Raw genomic sequence first — 22,883 nt, forward strand, 5'->3', positions numbered from 1 at the left:
TTTAAAACTTATTTTCCAGTATATCTACAACATTCCTTAAATATCATCGTACATAAATCTCACAATGATTATGAAGATCAGTATGACATAAGCTTTTATTAGATCCCTCGCTTGGTCCTCTTGGGATAAGCACTATGAAAGTGTTGGGTGTGATGAGTTTGTCAAGCCTGTTGCAGAACAGTGAACCCATTGCCAGCTGGCATTGAGGAGGGTCACAAACCTCTGGGTGGTAGAGTTTTTTAAAATTATGACCAGAGTGGTCACTGTCACAGGGAATGGGGCATTGGTGGGACAGTTGCTGGAGGACTGTTAAGGTCAAGGCAGGTATTGCAGTGTCTACACTCCTACTGCGTCAACCTCACTAGGTCAACCATGGCTCTACACTCTTTGGGGAGGTTGTTTTACTTTGTTGCTGTAACAGGGTGCTTAAGTTGGCCAGAGACAAATTTGAGTGTAGACATAAGCTCAAATAGGTAGATGTGAGGCGACATACATCAACCTAACTTTGTAGTGTAGACCAGGCCTAAGAATGAGTATAGCCTGATGATTAGGGCACTTACTTAGGATGTAGGAGCTGCTTTGGTCAAAAAGGGATAATAGTATACTTCCACAGAACTATATAAAATTATGATGAATAATAAATATAGAATTAAGTGATGCATTGCCCTCAAAGAGGTGAATTTCACCCTAGATGTATTATGCTTTTTGCACTCGGAGTGGGAATTGCCTTCTTGTAAAGTATCCCCAGTATAGGCTCTTGCTGAAGATGGCCCATCACATCTTTCATTCTAAGTTAGATCTGGTATTCCCTGCTCTTATTTATGGCCATCCTTTCAATGTCAAGAGCTTTACTGGCTTGACACACCACAAGTGTTGCAGAGTTGGGTATGAGTGTGCAGGGGAAGGTTTCACAGTGGGAATGTGGTTTTATGCACTGGGCCATAGTGTAATTTCCAGTGGGAGGTCCTGAGCACTCCTGAAAATCATGCCACCTGTCATAACTATAAAGGGAAGGGTAACAACCCTCCTGTGTACAATACTATAAAATCCCTCCTGGCCAGAGACACCAAAATCCTTTTACCTGTAAAGGGTTAAGAAGCTCAGGTAACCTGGCTGACACCTGACCCAAAGGACCAATAAGGGAGCAAGATACATTCAGATCTTGGGGACGGGGAAGGCTTTTGTTCGTGCTCTTTGTTTTGGGTGTCTTGGGACTAAGAGGGACCAGACATCAATCCATGCTCTCCAAATCTCTCTGAACAAGTCTCTCATATTTCAAACTTGTAAGTAACAGCCAGGCAAGGCATGTTAGTTTTATCTTTGTTTTCTCAACTTGTAAATGTTCCTTTTGCTAGAGGGTTTACCTCTGTTTGCTGTAACTTTGAACCTAAGGCTAGAGGGGGTTCCTCTGGGCTCTTTGAATCTGATTACCCTGTAAAGTTATTTTCCATCCTGATTTTACAGAGATGATTTTTACCTTTTCTTTAATTAAAATTCTTCTTTTAAGAACCTGATTGATTTTTTCATTGTTTTAAGATCCAAGGGTTTTGGATCTGTGTTCACTAGGACTAATTGGTGAGGGTATACTCTCAAGCCTTTCCTTTCACCCAGGAAAAGGGGTGTAAGGATTGGGGGGGGAGGAATTAGTCTCAAATCTGCCCAAGAAATGGGGGGTTAGAGACTTGAGAAATATTTGGGGAAAGGCAGAGTTCCAAGTGGCTCTTCCCTAAGATTTGGAACACACTTGGTGGTGGCAGCTTACTGATAACCTAAGCTGGTAAATGAGCTTAGGGGGCTTTCATGCGGGTCCCCACATCTGTACCCTAGAGTTCAGAGTGGGGAAGGAACCTTGACACCACCTATTTAGCCACATAGATAGGGAATTAGGAGTCTGATTCTTAGGCACCCATGTTCTAAAACTTTGGCCACAGATTTTTTTTCTTCCTTGTTATTTTTTTTAACCTGAAAATTACTATTTCCTGCATATCCAGACAGTATTGGTCTCCTACTTCTTCATCTATTGTATATGGAAGTAGAAAATATTTTCATTTCAATTTATCCTGTGTCATTAATACTGATTATACAGTTAGTCCTGCTTGAGTTTCCAATGTCCTTTATGTCTCAGTTTCGATTTCTAACTGGTTTCTGTATTTGGTATCAGTTTCCCTACACGTCTCCCTTTTGACTGCAGTAAAGTAGTCAGCTAGTGTGAAGCTTCTGTGCAGGGATCTATGGGAATCTTGCCTGTTTCTTGATCTGATCTTTACAATAGGCTGTAAACTGTCTTTTTAGGACTTGGGCTAGCATCCTTGACTCTCAGCACTACTCGTTTTTGAATGGGGCTGTGGGCCTGGGAATTGTAGTGTAGTCAGCTGTCTAGTACATGATTGTGTAATCCAGGCCAAGACATAGCTCCAGTGCAGCACAAGTTGTGTTCCCCAGTCTTTGAACTAGAGATCTGGGAAGCTACACGACTGATAGATTTTAAGTCAAAGAGACCATTGTGGTCATGGTCCAGGTCAAAGAACTTCCCTCAGTGATTTCTGCATCAGGCCCATAACTTTGGATTTACTTAAAGCATGTCTTTGAGAAAGACATCCAGTCCTGCTCTAAAGAGTTCAAGTGATGGAGAGTCCACCACACCCCTGGATAAATTGTCCCAGTAGCTCCTAGGTGGCGGTGGGGGGAAGCGGTGGTTCTCTGCGCACCGCTGCTCACAGGCACTGCCCCCGCAGCTCCTATTGGCTGCAGTTCCCGGCCAATGGGCGCTGCGGAGTCAGCACTCGGGGTGGGGGCAGCATGCCTGCCTGCCCTGCCCTGCGCCGCTCTGGGAAGAGGCTGGAATGTGGGGAAGGGGGGGCAGAGGGGCTGTGTGTTGCTGTTGCTTTAGGCACCGCCCCCAGCAGCTCCCATTGGCCGGGAACGCACCAGGCCAGATCCTGCCCCCCGAACCCCTCCTGCAGCCGAACCCCCTGCCCTGAGCCCCCTGCCGCACCCTGCACCCTGACCCCCTGCCATACCCTGCACCCCTCCTGCACCTTGACTGTCTGCCCTGATCCCCCTGCCGCATCCTGCACCCTGACCCCCTGCTGTAACCCTCACTCCTCCTGCACCCCACACCCCAACTCCCTGCCCTGAGCCCCTGCCACACCCCAGACCCCTCCTGCAACCCCTGGGGGCAGGGAGGGAGCAGAGTTGGGGTGGGAATTTCGGGGAAGGGCTTGGAATGGGGGCAGGGAAGGAGTGGGAAGAGGCGGGGCAGGGGCGGGACCTCATGGAAGGGGTGGAGTGGGGGCGGGGCCGAGGGCGGCGGGGGGAGGTGTCAGTAATGCGGCCCTCAGGCCAATGTACTAGTCCTCATGTGGCCCTCGTGGTCATTTGAGTTTGAGACCCCTGTTGTAGTGTATCTGATTTACTCCATGTTTGTCTAAAGGAGCAAACAGCTCATTGATTATCATTATCCAGCCAAGAGCATCTCCAAAACATCCCGACTTTGCATTTCTCACAATGGGAGCACTTCATTTTACCCCCGCCTGTTATTGCCCTTCTTTGGTCTGCGTGCTCCTAAAAACCTCTTCTCTGCTGTGCTGCTCGAGGGTTACCAGGTGGGAATACGAAGAACAGTTAATGGAAAGGAAACTGGGGAAAGGAGAAGTTAGATTAAATGTTTTTCCATTTAATGGCCAAGGGATTTCTCTATTACTTTTGCTAACTCAGGCTCTGATTTGTTGTTCCAGACACCAGCTGTAGCCTGGACTACCCTGACTTACGTATGTAAGCAAGCCCACCGCACTGGTTCCTCTTTGTCTCGGACAAGTTTCCTAGAAATGTAGCTTAACCAAAGATTGCTTTATATTTATAATTGGAATTATTCTTTGTTTCTAACCACATACCATGGCTTCTAATTTACCGGCTTCTTTTTACTGTCCGCTGCAGTGCAAACATTCCTCTCGCTGGCGTGGCTCAGCTGCAGTGTTAGAGCAGAGGGCCTGGGGCTCAAGTGTCAGCCCTTTGCATGGGGAAGAATTTCAACCTGTGAGAGTGAATTAGTGCTTGCACAGTGCACCGGAGAATGCTAGATGGGGAGAGCAAAGCTGGTAAAGGGAGAAGGGAAATAGAGTGGGAGACCGTTAGAATTAGAGGAGGAGGCTGAGAAGCAGGAGAGCTGGGCTGGGCAGCGGAAGGACAGCAGTGAAAGAAGGGCAGATGGAAGGTGGGCTAGCAGCCAATTCAATGCATTAAGTGTGAAACCACCCACAGTCCAAGTTTCAAGGTAAATACAGTGATGTCAGGAGGTTGCTGGGCTCTGGAGAGCCCTTTGGGTGCGATAAATTGGACAGCCCAGCTTAACTCCTGTGATCTCTGCTAAGCTGGGCCAGCTGGGGACTGGAAGAGCAAAGGCAGTTGGGACCTTCTCATCTGACAAATACAGTTAATAATCAAACAAGAAATCTATTATTATTATTTATGTATTGACTTGTATTGCAGTAGCACCTAGATTCCCCCAATCAAGCTCAAGGCCTTGTGGCACTAGAACTTGACATGCATAGTAGGAGACAGTCCCTGCCCCAAGCAGTTTATGGTCATAACATGTCATGTCAATAGAAATGGCAGACAGAGTGGGAGAAAAGAAGTATCATTATCCCCCTTGTACAGATGGGGAGCTGAGCACAGAGTGGCTGAGTGACTTGCCTAAGGTCACCCAGACAGTGTGTGGCAGAGACAGCCATCCCACCTCTCCCAAATGCCAGTCCAAAGCCTCAACCCAAGGCTTAAATTCTCACAGATTATTTCCCAGAGTCCCCCAGGCCTCCCCCATTCGAGGCTCTGGGCTTCAGCTGTAGGATGGGGGTTGTGGGAGCTTGGGTTTCAGCCCTGCGACAGGCACCGGGGCTCATGCAGGTTTGAAAATATTTACTGGAGCTCTGCTCTGGTGGGCTCCAGCTGAATTTAAGCCCTGCATCAACTACAAGACCATCCTTCTTCATCCTAACAGCCTCCTGAGGCAGGCAGATTAGATTAGAGAAAATCTAAGGCCGATGAGTAACCCTTGAAAATCAGTTTCGCAGTTGTTTTAAGGTGTAGCCTCTAATAATAGCTGCTTAAATCAGCTTTAAAATGGAAACATAGGGATTGCCATGCTGGAACAGAGCAGTGGCCTCTACACTCGAGTTGCCTTCTCTGACAGTGGTCAGGACCAGCTCTTTCAGAAGGCACAAGAAACCCTGAAACAGTAGTGCAAGTAGGGTGGTACTCTCCAGTATGCAGTACCGGCAAGAGATTTTTAGTGGGTATGGGGTACCAGAAAGACTTGGGGCTACCACCCCTCCCCCTCTGGGGGAGAGGGGCTGCACTCTGCTTCTTAAAGGAGCAGAACACGGCTAGGGAGGGCATTCATTCTTTATATGGCATTAACAGCACAATGCATATGCTAACAAGCTTAAACAAAGGCTTTAAGTTTGTTAGCATCTGTATTGTGTTGTTAAATTGATCAGGAGTCCTCAAGAGGGGGGGGGGACTGAAGGTGTTTAAACAGTGTTTTTAATTCTGTTTCTCCCCGTTGGTCTGAATTATCCATGACATTCATACTGCATAATGTCAAGTCCAAATCATTAGAGAAATGCGTCTGCTTGCATTGACCAGAGGATGTTTGGATTCTGATGTCAGCCCAGTTCTGTAACCTGAGAGGAATCAGGTGTTGTCCACAGTATACACAGAATTCTTCTTTGCAGCCAAACTAGTCTAACATGCATTGCTAACTGGAATTGAAGCAGCAAAAAAAAAAAGAAAAAAAAAGCGCCTAATTTTCCAGCTTTGTGAGAGAACTATAACGGAAGATTATAATGCCCTTAATGCCACTGACGACCTTAAACCAGCTGCCTCAGGAATCTGCCAAGAATTTTGCTGAAAATATGTTCCTCATCTTATCAACGGAGCTAAGACTTATCATACATCTGCCCACCTTTATTCGAATGACGCTCCTTCTGATCTGACAGCTCAGGCATTGTCAGTTTCATCTAGAACAATTTACAAACTTGGAACCTAATCCTGTAAACCCTTAATCATTTGATCAATCCCATTGAAGACAATGGGACTATTTGCATGTTTATGTACCACTTTTGTTGTAAGAGTTTCAGAAGTCTGTTCTGTTCCTATAAAGGAAGTTAAATCTCCCATTGAAATGAAATGTTTGGGTCCAATATCACAATGCCATTTAGGATACAGTTCTACTTAAAATTTGTCTTTTAATAAGTCATATATATATGCTGAAATGGCTCCTCACCCAACTCCCATATTCCATATAAACAAACTGAAATACTACATATTTGGAGGGGGCGGAGTTGGGGCAGGCACTTTGGGGAAGGGGTTGGAATGGGGGTGGGGCAGGGATGGAGTCAGGGCAAGGCAGAAGGTGGGGGGGCACGAGCATGCACTGGCGCCAGGAGAAGTTGGCGCCTATGGTTCTGTGCTTCTTTTCCATCAAACCCAGATGGCGCAGCATCTTTACTTTCCTAGTGCATGGTGGAGAGCAATACTTAGATAAAGGCAAGCTGGCAGAAGCTTAGTTTGGACATAAGAGAGGCACTGACTGTGTGTTAAGGGAAAGTGGGGTAATTATCCTTTCTATCCTTCTTTCATTTAAGAATGAATTTGGGTGTGCCGCTGGATTCTCAATGACACCTGGAAGTACAGGTGGCACTAGGGGCCCAAAGCATCATTTTACAACTGCATAGACTCATAGACTTTAAGGTCAGAAGGGACTGTTATGATCTTCTAGTCTGACCTCCTGCACAACGCAGGCCACAGAATCTCATCTACCCACTCCTGTATCAAACCCCTGACCTATGTCTGAGCTATTGAAGGCCTCAGCTTGTGATTTAAAGACTTCAAGGTGCAGAGAATCCTCCAGCAAGTGACCCATGCCCCACTCTGCAGAGGAAGGCGAAAAACCCCCAGGGCCTCTGCCAATCTGCCCTGGAGGAAAATTCCTTCCTGACCCCAAATATGGCAATCAGCTAAACCAAGACTCACCAGCTAGACACCCAGGAAAGAATTCTCTGTAGTAACTCAGATCCCACCCTATGTAGTGTCCCATCACAGGCCATTGGGCATATTTACCGCTAATAGTCAAAGATCAATTAATTGCCAAAATTAGGCTATCCCATCATACCATCCCTTCAATAAATTTATCAAACTTAGTCTTGAAGCCAGATATGTCTTTTACCTCCGCTGCTCCCTTTAGAAGGCAATTCCAGAACTTCACTCCTCTGTTGGTCTAAACTTCCTGATGGCCAGTTTATATCCATTTGTTCTTCTGTCCACATTGGTATTGGGCTTAAATAATTCCTCTCCCTCCGTGGTATTTATCCCTCTGATATATTTATACAGAGCAACCATATGTCCCCTCAGCCTTCTTTTGGTTAGGCTAAACAAGCCAAGCTCTTTGAGTCTCCTTTCATAAGACAGGTTTTCTATTCCTCGGATCATCCTAGTAGTCCTTCTCTGTACCTGTTCCAGTTTGAATTTATCCTTTTTAAACATGGGAGACCAGAACTGCACACAGTATTCCAGATGAGGTCTCACCAATGCCTTGTATAATGGTACTAACACCTCCTTATCTCTACTGGAAATACCTCGCCTGATGCATCCCAAGACTGCATCAGCTTTTTTCACAGCCATATCACATTGGCGGCTCATAGTCATCCTGTGATCAACCAATACGCCGAGGTCCTTCTCCTCCTTTGTTACTTCCAAGTGATGCGTCCCCAGTTTATAACAAAAATTCTTGTTATTAATCCCTAAATACATGACCTTGCACTTTTCACTATTAAATTTCATTCTATTACTATTGCTCCAGTTTACAAGGTCATCCAGATCTTCTTGTAAGATATCTTGGTCCCTCTCTGTATTGGCAATACCTCCCAGCTTCGTGTCATCCACAAACTTTATTAGCACATTCCCACTTTTTGTGCCAAGGTAGGTAATAAAAAGATTAAATAAGATTGGTCCCAAAACTGATCCCTGAGGAACTCCATTAGTAACCTCCTTCCAGCCTGACAGTTCACCTTTCAGTATGACCCATTGTAGTCTCCCCTTTAGCAAGTTCCTTATCCACCTTTCAATTTTCATCTTTTCCATCTTTTCCAATTTAGCTAATAATTCCCCACGTGGAACCGTATCAAATGCCTTACTGAAATCGAAGTAAATTAGATCCACTGTATTTTCTTTGTCTAAAAAATCTGTTACCTTCTCAAAGAAGGAGATCAGGTTGGTTTGGCACAATCTACCTTTTGTAAAACCATGTTGTATTTTGTCCCAATTACCATTGACCTCAATGTCCTTAACTACTTCCTCCTTCAAATTGTTTTCCAAGACCTTGCATACTAGAGATGTCAAACTAACAGGCCTGTAGTTACCCAGATCACTTTTTTCCTTTGTTAAAGATAGGAACTACGTTAGCAATTCTCCAGTCATATGGTACAACCCCTGAGTTTACAGACTCATTAAAAAAATCTTGCTAATAGGCTTGCAATTTCATGTGCCAGTTCTTTTAATATTCTTGGATGAAGATTATCTGGGCCCCCCGATTTAGTTTCATTAAGCTGTTCGAGTTTGGCTTCTATCTCGGATGTGGGAATATCTACCTCCATATCCTCATTCCCATTTGTCATCCTGCTATTCTCCCTAAGCTCCTTATTAGCCTCATTAAAGACTGAGGCAAAGGTATTTGTTTAGATATTGGGCCATGCCTAAATTATCCTTGACCTCCACTCCATCCTCAGTATTTAGCGGTCCCACTTCTCCTTTCTTTGTTTTCTTCTTATTTATATGGCTATAGAACCTTTTACTATTGGTTTTAATTCCCTTTGCAAGGTCCAACTCTACATGGCTTTTGGCCTTTCTCACTTTATCCCTACATGTTCTGACCTCAATAAGGTAGCTTTCCTTCCTGTTCCCTCCCATCTTCCACTCCTTGTAGGCTTTCTGCTTTTTCTTAATCACCTCTCTGAGATGCTTGCTCATCCAGCTTGGTCTACAGTTCCTGCCTATGAGTTTTTTCCCCTTTCTTGGGATGCAGGCTTCTGATAGTTTCTGCAACCTTGACTTGAAGTAATTCCAGGCCTCCTCCGCCTTTAAATCCACAAGTTCTTCAGTCCAATCCACTTCCCTAACTAATTTCCTTAATTTTTTTTAAATTAGCCCTTTTGAAATCAAAAACCTTAGTCACAGATCTATTTTTGTTTATCCTTCCATTTAGTTTGAACTGAATTAGCTCATGATCGCTCGAACGAAGGTTGTCCCCTACAACCATTTCTTCTATGAGGTCCTCACTACTCACCAAAACCAAATCTAAAATGGCATCCCCTCTTGCTGGTTCAGCAACTACTTGGTGAAGAAATCTATCAGCTATCGCATCCAGGAAAATCTGAGCCCTATTATTACTACTAGCACTTGTCCTCCAGTCTATATCTGGGAAGTTAAAGTCTCCCATGATCACACAATTCCCATTAGTATTTACTTCATTAAAAACATTAAAGAGGTCTCTATCCATATCCAAATCAGATCCTGGCGGTCTATAACACACCCCAAGCACTATCTCAGGGGAGGCTCTAGTAGCTTTCTTCCCCAATGTGATTTTTGCTCAGATAGACTCTGTCTTTTCCATTCCATCACTTCTTATTTCTTTACAGTCTACCTCATCATTGATATACAATGCTACTCCACCATCTTTGCCTTTATTTCTATCTTTCCTAAACAGCACATACCCTTCAATAGCTGTACTCCAGTCATGACTACTATTCCACCATGTTTCTGTTATCCCTATAAAATATAATTTTTGTTTATTTGCTAGGTAATCTGATTTGATCTGTTTGCTATCACTTAAAATCTATCTTTTGTACTTAATAAACTTGTTTTTGCTTTATCTAAACCAGTGAGTTGGAGTGAAGTGTGTGGGAATCATAACTCAGGGGCAGCAGGCTCTTTGGAAAAATACTGACATCCCAAGATGGAGTCCTGAGACATATGGTCTCATCACATGTCCTTGTAGAGTCATAGCAGCCATCACTCACAGGCTGTTTGGAGCGTTCACAGGAAGGCTCACCAGGTGGGAGATAAGCTTCTCCTAAGGCCTTTTTTTCCTAATGACTCATTGCCCTGAATAGGCCCTTCCCCACCCATTATCTAGACTAAAAGCATCTTGTCTAGTGGGTGTTACCCAGGTGTAACCTCATTTGAAATACAGATACATAGTCAATATTCATAACTTTAGATACAAAAGTGATATATGCATACAAATAGGATAATCATATTCAGCAAATCATAACCTTTCCAATGACATCTTACATGACTTATCATGCATAAAATACATCATAATTATGTCATAATCATATCATAATAATATCACTGTGAAGAATATGGGGTGCACTGTCACACCTCACTTTCCCATGCTCTGGAGTTTATGGAGCCCTTTGCTGGTTGGATGCTGCACTGGGGGTTAACCCACTGCCCGGGGCATTCATTATGCTATTGTTTACAATTGCTCCAACTGCCTCTTAGTGTTCCTAGCCACCTCAATACAGACTGATTTCCTGGTGCCCATCCAAACTCTTCCATTCTCAGTCCATGCTCCTTTTTCCAGTCCCTACAGAGGCTTCTGCAGTTGTGATGACAGCATTTTGGCTAGAGGGAGGGAAGCCTGTGAGAAAGAGGTTTGCAGTAGTCAAGATAAGCAATGCCCAAGTCATGGAAAAGGGATTGTGGTGAAGGGATAGAAAGAAGATGCTTAGCATTGCTATAGAAGAAGGAGCTAATAAGAACCTAGGTGTGGAAGGTATAGCTTGGTGCGGGGGAACCAGATGGGGCTAGTCCAATCCTGGTGCTTGCAGTAGCCAGCAAAACAAGAAACCTGCCCTTAGTGTACCTAATCGATTGTGCAATGGTGTATACTGAGGTGTGGGAAGGAGTGCTTCCCCTGCTGGCGATTCATCTATGGCCTGAAGCATGAGACTCAATTACTGATACCATCATTAAGCTTGCATGATTGGAAATATTATTATGATACAATTACCCAATCTCTCTAATGATTCATACATCGTCTTCGATTCGCCGACTTCCAACAGTAACAAATCTCACTACATAAAAGCAGATTTCTATTTATTCTATATTTACTCTATTTCAGTTCCTGGGGCAGAGTGAAAAAACAATAACACATTTTCACTGTTCTCAGTACAGTAACTCCGCACTTAACGTCTCCTGGTTAACATTGTTTCGTTGCTGATCAATTAGAGAACATGCTCATTTAAAGTTGAGCAATGCTCCCTTATACTGTTGTTTGGCAGCCGCCTGCTTTGTCCACTGCTTGCAGAAAGAGCAGCCCTATGGAGCTAGCTGGTGGGGGCTTGGAACCAGGGTGGGCCGGCAGCCCCCTTATCAGCTCCCCAAAGTTCCCTGTGCAGCAGCAGCCCAGCAAGCTATCAATTGGTGGGCAGTTCAGCTGTCCCTCCCCCCCACTGCTCCCACGCTCTGTCTTGGAGCTGCTCCTGGGAGCCTACTGCTTGCTGTGCAGAGGAGGGGGAAGAGGGGTGCTAATGTCAGGGTGTCCCCCTCCCCCCGCTCCTGCCCCCTGCTCCTGTACCTCATCTTCACAAAACAGGGTGGGGGGGAGGGGGAACAACAGGACTCAGGACGGAGGGAGCTTGGTGGCAGCAGCTGCTGTCTCAACTTGCTGATCTACTTAAAAAGAGTCTTTCTCTCTCTCTCACACACACATGGTGTGTGTCTCTGTCTCTGTCTCTCTCTGCCATGCTGTGTCTCCTCCCTCCATTCGTGCTGCCTTGTAGAGTGTGAGGTTACATTAAAAACAATGTGTTAACCCTTGAGGGCTCAGCCGAGTACTAGTTAATCATTTAGCCAGTAAGGCATTCCCTTGGAAATATCCCACTCTCTTCCTAGGGCCGGCTCTAGGTTTTTTGCTGCCCCAAGCAAAAAATTTTTTGGCTGCCCCCCCCCCCCCCCGTGCTTTTTTTTTGGCTTTTACACGTTTGCACTTTGCAGTTTTGTTTTGACTGTTTAAAATTTAAAAAAATGAAAACAGAGAATTTGTAGTTAGTGAAATAAAACAATTTCCTACTAGTGTAATTTTAACATTTAATTTAAACAAAAACACAATTACAAACAATTTGAGTTCAACTATAGACTGTAATGAAAAACGTTAGTGTCTTCCAGTTTCTCATAAATTAAAAGAATTTATATTAACTGAATTTTTCTGTTTTTTATACTTGTGTTGTCATTTACTTTTAACAAAAACAAAATTACAAACAATTTGAGTTCAACTATAGACTGTAATGAAAAACTTTAGTGTCTTCCAGTTTCTCATACATTAAAAGAATTTATATGAACTGAATTTTTCTGGTTTTTATACTTGCATAGTCTTTTAATAAGTCAGTGAAATCTAAATTTTTTGCAATAGTACTTTCAATTGAAATTAATGCCAGTCCTGACATAAGATTTTGAGACATGGTGGACCTCAAATAATTTTTTAGTAATTTCAGTTTTGAGAAACTGCACTCACCAGAAGCCACTGATACTGGTAATGTTAAAAGAATGCATAATGCTATAGCAGTGTTTGGAGTGAAAAAATCATTTCTTGCTATAAATTCTAATACTTTTAGAGGAGAAGTTTTAGGACTTATTAGCTCAGATAAAGCTATTAATTCATCATACAATTCTACTGCATCAATGTCAGCAGCGTTATCAGTACTGAGCGCTAAATGTAGGTCTTGGCACTGCTTCATGAGGTCTTCTTTGGAAAACTGATTTTTAATATTTCCAATATCGTATAAAAATTCAAAAGTTTCACAATGACCATGCAACTGACAAAATCTTTCTTCAATGGAAGTTATAGCTACATCCAAAATACAATAGAAACATTCAACTTTAAACCTTTCGTTTGGATCGAGAATAGGATCGTCATGAGCCTCATAACAAAACTGTCTTGTTTTTTTCCGAGGATGAATGAATTGTTGAGGTGCAAACGCTGGTTCAAAATCAAGATCCTCTGCTATTGTTGTTGCTTCTTTGGCAGTTTCTTCAAATCCTTCATCTGAATGGTATTTTTTTAAATAATCCAGTGTTTTATTCAAAATCATCTTTGCCTCGGATATGTCTATGGTTATGTTCTGCATAACTTTGCTGGTCAAATTAATTTGATTTAGAATATTGTGCCAAATAACCGTGCAACATGAAAATGAAACTCCATCATTTTTTGAGCCAATGTTTCAGCTTCATGTCGAAATGAAGGATCATATGACAAGTCCTGGCTTATTTCGAATAGTGCATCATAAATCTCTCCTGATGAATATCGGAATGGTCTAATAGCTTCTATCCTGCTTTTCCATCTAGTTTGACTCAGAGGTTTAAGTGTGAGTTTTTGTTCAAGATGCTTCTTCAAGCATTGCGTGCCCCTGGGGCTCCCAGCTGGGCAGCCTCAGCGCTGGGAAAACGCCAGCAGGGCTGGGTCCAGTGTGTATCCGAGCTTGTGGGGAGCTCTCTTGCCCTAATAACTAGCGCCTTACCTACGGCAAGTACAGTAGTGCAATAGGAGTGTGACGTGAAAAATATCATGTCATGTTGTGACATGGTCACTCAAATCACGATTACGTGTGTGTACTGTGCTGCCCTATCGGCGCCATTCGCGCTAATTTCCGTTTTGCGTCGGTGCCAGTGGTTATAGGGCTAAAATGCCAGGACAAAAATGAAAACGACTTTCTGGTGCAGCTTACCGGCAACAAAGAGAGAAACGGCAAAAAGAATTAGAAAAACTATCTCGTACTTCAAAAAAGTATTTTAAAAAAGTCGACAATCAAGGAGAAAGCTCTAAGCAATGCATTGAAGGTGATTATTCATCAACTGATGAAGACCAATCGAACCAAAGATTACCTTTATCAACTGATAAAGATGAACAACAATCTGACCAAAGATTATCTTCACTAACTGATAAAGACGAACAATCACAACCCATCCAAAGATTTGCTACTTCAGCTGAAGAGTCCAGAAATGAAGAACTGTTATCCAAATCTAAAACTGAAGAACAATTATTGGAAGGTGGAGAGACTGACATAGGATCGGATCCAAGTACATGGCCGACAATAATTACTGATACAATGCGAATTATTATTGTGAAAAAAGGTCCTTCAAAACTAGATCCTACATTTGAATATCCATTTAATGAGTCGAATCGTTGATTTATGCCATCCAATATGAAGAAAAAATGAAAAATGGGGAACAAATTAATAGATCGTGATTAGTGTATTCACAGACTAAAGATGTAGTTTTTTGGTTTTGCTGCAAACTGTTCTGCAACTCGGACATTTTTCTGGCAACTGCAGGTTTTAATGACTGGCGAAATTTGCATCAGCATTTGAAAGAACATGAAACATCAAAAAAATCATTTACGCTCATTGACAAATTGGATTGAGCTGTCAAACAGATTTCGTACCGGTACAACAATCGATGCGGTACAGCAACGTCAACTAAATTCAGAAATTCTTCGTTGGCAAGCAGTGTTGGAACGTTTACTGACAATCATTAATTTCCTAGCTGAACAGCCGAATTCCTAGCCGAATTTCCTCGCATTCCATGGATCCTCGGATATTTTATACGAGAATAACATTGGAAATTTCTTAAAATTGGTTGAGTTATTGGCAAAATTTGATAATGTTATGGCTGAGCATGTACGAAGAGTGAAAGATGGAGAGATTCACACCCATTATTTGGGTAAAAATACACAAAATGAGATAATAGAATTAATTTCTAATGGAGTGCGTAATGAAATTTTATCGAATTTGAAACATGCCAAATATTACTCAATTATAGTTGATTGTACTCAAGATCTGAGCAAAACCGAGCAAATGTCAATAGTTTTACGATTTCTGAAAATTGAGGAAAATGCAGAAGTGAAAATTTGTGAACACTTTCTAGAATTTATACCAGGGAATGAAACTACTGGGAAAGCCCTCACAGACGTAATTCTACAGAGATTGGAATGCTATGGAATACCTTTAGAAAATATGCGCGGCCAAGGGTACGATAACGGCTCAAACATGCGAGGACGACATGCAGGTGTACAGCAAAGAATATTGAATTTAAACAATCGAGCTTTTTTCATTCCTTGCCATGTGCATTCGCTCAATCTGGTTGTCAGTGATGCCACCAAATCATCTGAAGATGCCGTTTTCCCGCCTGGCCCGACTCTTACCTTGCTGTGGATCTGGCCTGAGGTGGAGTCATCTCCTGTCACCGCTGCTCCCAGGGCCAGGGGTTGGGGCTGCTGCTGGATCCCAGCCCTGCTCATCCTTGGGCTTCGCCTTGGCCCTGGCACGAGCTGGGCTCAGCCCGGGCTGCCGCTCCACTCCCCTCTCCCCTCCCCTGGCAGGAGGCAGCGCAGAGACGAGGAGGAGAAGGAGGAGGAGGAGGAGGAGGAGGAGGAGGCAGAGGCGGGGACAAGCCGAGGAGGAGCGGACCTCCCGGGTGCCATGTTCCCCCATCCTCTGCAGCTGGAGCAGGGTCGCGCTACCGGCTCCCACTTGGGGGGGGGGGGGGCACTGCCCGTGGGAGAGCGGCACTAACAAGCCTAGGAGCGGCCTGTCCTCTGAAGCCGGGGCAGGGCCGCGCTACTGGCTCCCGCCGCTCTCCCGCTGTCAGCGCCCCCCCCCCCCCCAAGCGGGAGTCGGTAGCGTGGCCCTGCCCCAGCTGCAGAGGACGGGCCGCTCCTCGGCTTGCAGCGGCAGGGACAAGCCTAGGAGGAGCGGTCCATCCTCTGCAGCTGTGGCAGGGCCGCGCTACCGGCTCCCGCCTGCGGGGGAGGGGGGTGGCCACTGCCCGCAGGAGAGCGGCGCGAACAAGCAGAGATCCAGAACAGGATCCAGCCCAGGATGTAGCTTGAGGTGAGGCCCCAGTATTTTGCCGCCCCATACATTTTGCCGCCCTAGGGACCAGCTTGTTTAGCTGGTGCCTAGAGCCGCCCCTGCCTCTTCCACACTCTGACTCCACCACCTCAACCAAGCTTCACAATCATCATTGCTGTGTAAAGTATTAAATTGTTTGTTTAAAACTTATACTGTGTATGTGTGTGTGTGTGTGTGTGTGTGTTGTGTGTGTGTGTGTGTATTATATAATAGTCTTTTGGTCTGGCGAAAAACATTTCCCTTTTTACATTAATTCTTATGGGGAAATTGGATTCATGTAACATTGTTTTGCTTAAAGTAGCATTTTTCAGGAACATAACTTCAATGTTAAGCAAGGAGTTACTGTACAATCTGTATACCTCACTTGGGTCCCGCCTAGCTCTCGATTCCAGGAGAATAATCCATTCAGATACAAAGCCTGTTCCCATATATACTATACATACAGTCACTTATAAACAACAGAAGAATCAGTGGCATGGTATGATGTTGCCACCCTTACTTCTGCACTGCTGCTGGCAGGGTGCTGCCTTCAGAGCTGGGTATCTAGCCAACAGCCACCACTTTCTGGCTGCCCAGCTCTGAAGACAATGCAGATGTAAGGGTGGCAATACTGCAACCCCCTTAAAATAACCTTGTGACCTCCCTGCAGCTCCCTTGTGGGTCAGGACCCCCAATTTGAGAAATGCTGTTCTCCCCCATGAAATCTGTATAATATAGGATAAAAGCACACAAAAGACCAGGTTTCACAGGGGGAGACCAGATTTCACAATCCTTGATGCATTTTTCATGTGAATTTGGTAGGGCCTTAGTTATGCAGGACACCAGACTAGATGATCAGAGTGATCTCTTTTAACCTTAAAACGCTATGAAAAGTCATGGGAAAATTTCATAAGGCCAAGAGCAACACAAGCTGAGAGAGTGAGAGTGACTCATGGTTTCACATGCCTTTACCATCCAGCTCCTTTAGATCTGCCAATTTTTTCTTCTTTCCTAATTGTAACATGATATGGTTATTGGCTGCATTGCGTATGATTCTGGTAATAAACATAATGTCTTCTCAAGTAACTTTCCTATTGCTCGGTATTATATTTATGTTACATGACCAGACAAAGCCTAAATCTGACCCCGTGTGAATTTTGGAAATGTTTAGAATTTGATACAGCTTCTTTCATTTAAGTTTTAAACTATTTCTATATAGGGCCTGAACTCTGAATCCCAAACCCAAACTGGGAAAATTTACATATTAGATCTGGATCTAAACCCTGTGATTTAGGCTCATCTCTAGTATTATAATCAGAGATTTTATTATTTGACTTTCTTACTTTGCTAATCCACACTTTTCAGCAAAGATTTAAGAGCTGAGACAGCTGTAATGTAATCCACATAATGACTTCATTATTTTTCAAACAGTGCTCAATATTTACAACTGTACTATGAAGTATTAGAAATCATTAAGCTACACAATCAATGCACCATGTCCACTATCCTGGGGATTATGAACTTGTCGGAGAATAACAGAGTTCTCACTTTTTGGTTTGGGTACAGCAAATCAGAGCTAAACAGGTCTCTCAACAGGTAAACAATTACAGCAAGCATTTATACCTTTTGTTACAGACAATAATGAGCAACAGCTGCATTTTGTTTATACATAGGTCATTCTGATATCTTGTTTTGATCACTAATGTAAACTCTTAGTCTACATTCCATATTATCTACACAAGGTCGCAACAACTTCTCACACAGTTCTTTCCCACTCGCCTCACACATTCCTCGCTTCTACAAATCTCGCGTTATTAGGGTTACAGTTAGCCTAACTCTTGCTAACGAACTGTCATGCATTGCATCCCCTTCCTGTCAGTTCTTTCTCTGCTTCCACAAACTTTTTCTCACACATATCCCAAGTGCAGTAATCTGCTAATCTCCCAGGCCCTGATTCAGGAAAGCATCCCTGGTCAGGAAAGATGCTTACAGCTGAATTTAAGAACTTGCTTAAGCGCCATCCTGAAAAATCCGTATGAAAAATCCTCCCCCTGAGTCCCATAGCTGTACTGACCTAATGCCTGGTGTAGATGCAGCTAGGTCAATGGAAGAATGCTTCCATAGACCTAACTACCATCGCCTGGGCAGGTAGAGTTCCTACAGCGACAGAAGAACCCCTTCTGTCTGTGTCTACACTATGGGTTTACAGTGGCATAGCTACGGTGCGACAGCTATGCTGCTGTAGCACCCGCAGTGTAGACATGACTAAATTGTAATTCTGCCTTTCAGTCCAACAACTCACAAAAAGGGAACTTTGATCCCAGGGGGTGAGACTGATGTGAATGCCAGGACAGCTAGAAAGGACAGACCTTCACACGCCTGGACAGACTTTCATTGGACCTAATGTCTATAGTCAACAGGGGGTTGGAGAGCCTTTGGAAAGAACAAAGAGATGAGTCTCCATATCAAAGATCTGTGAGTCGTGGAAGAGCAAGGCAGACTTTTGGGAGAACATAAGTTTCTGGGTTTCTTCTATAACTTAATCAGTCCCACCACCACTAGCCTTTATTTGATTAGGAATTGTGAATTACAGACAGCTAACATGGCTTTTGGCATTCTGTTCCTCAACAAGATGGGAAGGTCCTCTCCTTTGCTGGTAAATCCAGTTTGCTCCATTGAAGTTGATGCCAATTTATAACACCTGTGGATCTGGCCCCATACATTTCAATGCTTGTTTTATATCTGATTCTTCTTCTTTTTTTAGTAGCATCTCATTTGACTGTTAGAAACATAGGGGTTTCCAGACTGTTAGACTAGTGACACATCTGGTCCTGTATCCTGTTTCTGACAGCGGCAAGTACCAGATGTTTCAGAAAGAGGTGCATAAACTACATGGAGGACAACCATGGAGCAAACTGCCCATAGGAAAAACTTATCTCTAACCCTAGAGGCTATCTTATGCCCTGAAGCATGATTGTTGATTTGGTTGGTAAAGCTGCTCTCAGCTTCTTTCTCTGAGAAAGAAGGAATCTCCCTCCTCAGGGGTGAGAAAACTGATGGGGCTCACTGACATGTCAAGCTATCCCGCACCCTAAAATCAGGCTTCATCAAGGCTTTGAGATGAAAACAAAGAGGAGTCATCCTTCCTGGCACAAAATGGCCTCTCTGACCTTAGAGGAACTACTCTAGAAGACAGCAATCTGCTTCACACCCAATATACTATACAGCAAACTAATTTAAATAAAACGTAGGTGTATTTAAACCTTAATATTTACATTTAATCATGGGTCTGAGCCACAAAGCTTGATGGGGAGGGGAAGGATGGTTCTCCCACTTAGAAGTCCCAGCATTCAAGCATGTTGGTTCAGGACCATATCCTCTATTAGTCCTTTTTAAAAGCAGAGTTCTGTCCAAGTTATAGTAAGTGAAATGGCTTAAAGTTGGCAATTTTTACTAGTTTTCAATTTTAATCTAATTTTTCATTTCTTCTCTCTGTGATCTTTGGAGATTATCACACACTCCATTACATTGCCTAGTATTTAAATATTTGGGGCACTTTCCATACGTAACGCTGAATAAAGTTAAGATATTGACATTGCACATAAAGAAACTTCTTTCATTTTGACTAAGATGCAGTATGTGCCTATATTTTAATCCTGACCTCTCCCTCTCAGTTTTGATCCCATTGTCTCAGGTTCAGTCACAGACTTCCACAACCAGAAGGGGCTGACCACTTATGGGTCTATAGTGGCCGCTGCTTCTCAAATGCAAATTTCAGAGAAGCCACATGGTAGTGAGAGGAGGAACGGGGCAAACCCTTTCTTGACAGGCTCCAAAAGGAGATCAAGGAGGGCATCTCGCTGAGGCTGTTAATTTGCTGTTTTGTTACTGCAGTAAATCTGCTCTTAGCGTGTACGAGAGAAAACCAGAACCATGTGATAAAGGCAGATCTTTTTCATGAACAATATACAGACAAAGAAACACTAGTCTGGAAAAGCCAGCAAAAGGGTACGTCCTTCACCCTGAGCCTTCCAGCAGGAATGATCCATCTCTGTGCAGAGGCAAAGGGGGGAGGGGGGAGGGAATATCTTTTAATGGACCAACTTCTGTTGGTACAGAGAGAGAAAAGCTTTTGAACCACCCAGAGCTCTGTCTCTCTCACAAACAGAAGTTGGTCCAGTAAAAGATATTCCCTCCCCCACCTTGTCTCTCTAATATCCAGGGATCGACACCTCCAACTACACTGCATACCATCTCTCTGCAGGCACATGCAGCTCTTCCCTAGATCTCCAAATGAGTGTGTTTGCCTCAGCCTTTTAATCTAAAAGAACCACCTGCTATTTCAGGAGCAGCTCCATGAGTCTCTGTAGCAGACAGAAGCAGATTCCTCATAGCTAGCTGAATCCTCTCCTTCCTTACTACACACTCAACAGCAGGAATGTTTGTAGAATATTTCCCTTCATATCTGTGGAATTTCTATGCAGAGGCTTTGTTTTATATTCTGTTTGGTCCCATTGTATGATTGTAAGTCCCGAGAGTACAGGAAGAAGATGGCCTTATGGCTAAAGTTGGGGATTGCGATTCTGGAGACCTGGGTTCAGTTCTTGCTTTACCATGCACACATCCTGCGTGACCTTGGGCGAATCACTACTAAGTCTCTGTGTGTCTCGCTTCTTATCTGTAAAATGGGGCTAGCAGTATTCCTTAGATAGTGCATAATGAGAGATACTCTTGTGGTGAGGGCTATATAAGTACATTAAAGAGATGGGCGTAGTTACTGGAGTTTAATTCTGCACCATGTACTGATATACTTACACCAACTACTCAAGGACTTATCAGTATGTAGCAATTCTGTTGGTTAGTTCCATGAGACAGGCCTGGGTGAAATATCTAGGGCCGGTGACCAATGTAGTGATTCTACTACAATCATTGCTGGCTGCCAGCTGGTCTCATTTAGGTGAAAAGGAGGCTGAGTGTAGAAGTCCTCCCTGCAGGTATATAGCCTCTCTACTGTCAAGACCCTTGCAGTACCTCTGAGTGTTACCAACCAGTAGCTGGGCCCTTACATGTTCAGGCTAATTCTACAAGGGATCTCAAAGCAGCATGGGGCCCCAGAGGTGTAATGCACTGGTCCGCTGGGATGTGGAATATGACCTGACATTCACTAACCCCAGGGCCGGCTCTGGCTTTTTTGCTGCCCTAGGCAAAAAAGCCACCCGCCGCCCCCCCCGCCAGCGTGGCAGGGGAGGGCGCCGAGCAATCCCCCACTGGCCGGAGCGCCGGGGGGAGGGCGGCGAGCCTGCCGCGGCTCTGCTCTCCCCGGCGGCCAGAGCGCCGGGAGGAGGGTGGAGAGCCCGGCTGGGGCTCTCCGCTCTCCCCGGCGGCCAGAGCGCCGGGGGGAAGGCGGAGAGCCCCCGGCGGACAGAGCACTGGGAGGAGGGCGGAGAACCCAGCCGGGGCTCTCCACTCTCCCCGGTGGCCAGAGCGCCGGGAGGAGGGCGGAGAGCCCGGCTGGGGCTCTCCGCTCTCCCCGGCGGCCAGAGCACCGGGGGGAAGGCGGAGAGCCCCCGGCGGACAGAGCACCGGGAGGAGGGCAGAGAGCCCAGCCAGGGCTCTCCACTCTCCCCGGCGGCCAGAGCGCCAGGAGGAGGGCGGAGAGCCCGGCTGGGACTCTCCGCTCTCCCTGGCAGCCAGAGCGCCGGGGGGAAGGCGGAGAGCCCCCGGCGGACAGAGCACCGGGAGGAGGGCGGAGAGCCCAGCCGGGGCTCTCCACTCTCCCCGGCGGCCAGAGCGCCGGGAGGAGGGCGGAGAGCCCGGCTGGGGCTCTCCGCTCTCCCCGGCGGCAGGAGCGCCGCGGGGAGGGCGGCGAGCCCAGTCGCGGCCCCGCTCTCGGGCCGGAGCGCCCCGCCGCGCTGCCCCCCTCCAGGCGCCGCCCCAAGCATATGCTTGGTGGGCTGGTGCCTGGAGCCGGCCCTGACTAACCCATGACCCCAGCTACTGGATTGGTAGCGAAGACCTTAACTGTTTCTATGGCTGATGAGAATCCTACACACTATACCAGCATAGCCAGCCGATGCAGGCATAGGAGAGGTTGCATGGAATGGTTCCATATCAATGACCATAAACTGCACCCTAACCTCTGCCAGTTGTCTTGCGAATACATACCACTTGAGTTCAGGAGAATGGGTGAGAGAGGGTGGACGGTGCAATGCAAACAGTCACCACTAAAAACAAACTCCCAAGTGTGATCTCATGACAGAGGAATGTCCTGCAGTGATGGGCGAGTGTCAAAGCAACAGGTGTGGTGATGCTGGTGGTTGAACTAGAACTAGAAAAGGTGCCCTAAAAATTATCTGCTTCCATAGAACCTCACCAGACCACCGTATCTGGAAGGTCATGCACCTGTACCGTTGGATGATGAGCAAACCCACAACCTCTTTTTGGAATGTTAGGACTCTGACCCTACCACCAGCCGACCTGAGAGGCACAGCACTTGTTGCAAGAGAACTGGCTGGGCATAGGGTCAACATTGCCACAGTGAGTGAAACCAGCCTTGCTGATAAAGAATAACTCACAGAGACTGGTTCAGGGTACAGGTTCTTCTGGCGCGGTTGCCCATCCACAGAACCCTGACAGTTGGGTGTTGGCTTTGCCATTAGCAACTTCATTGCTGCCAAGCTCAAAAGTCTAGTTGCTGCTGAAACAAAAGCAGTATCTGTCATTATCAGCACTTATGCTTCCACCATGACAAATGCTGATGATGAGAAAGAAAAGTTCTACAGTGACTTAAACACACTCACTGCATCTGCATAAACTTATCACTATGGGGAAATTCAGTACATGGATTGGAAGTAATGTGGCAACCTGGTGGTACACCCTTGGATAGCATGGGCCTGGGAAAGAGAATCGCAATGGAACTCTGCTACTCAATGTATC

The sequence above is a fragment of the Chrysemys picta genome, chromosome 8, assembly GCF_011386835.1.
Source record: "Chrysemys picta bellii isolate R12L10 chromosome 8, ASM1138683v2, whole genome shotgun sequence".
Classification (NCBI taxonomy): domain Eukaryota; kingdom Metazoa; phylum Chordata; order Testudines; family Emydidae; genus Chrysemys; species Chrysemys picta.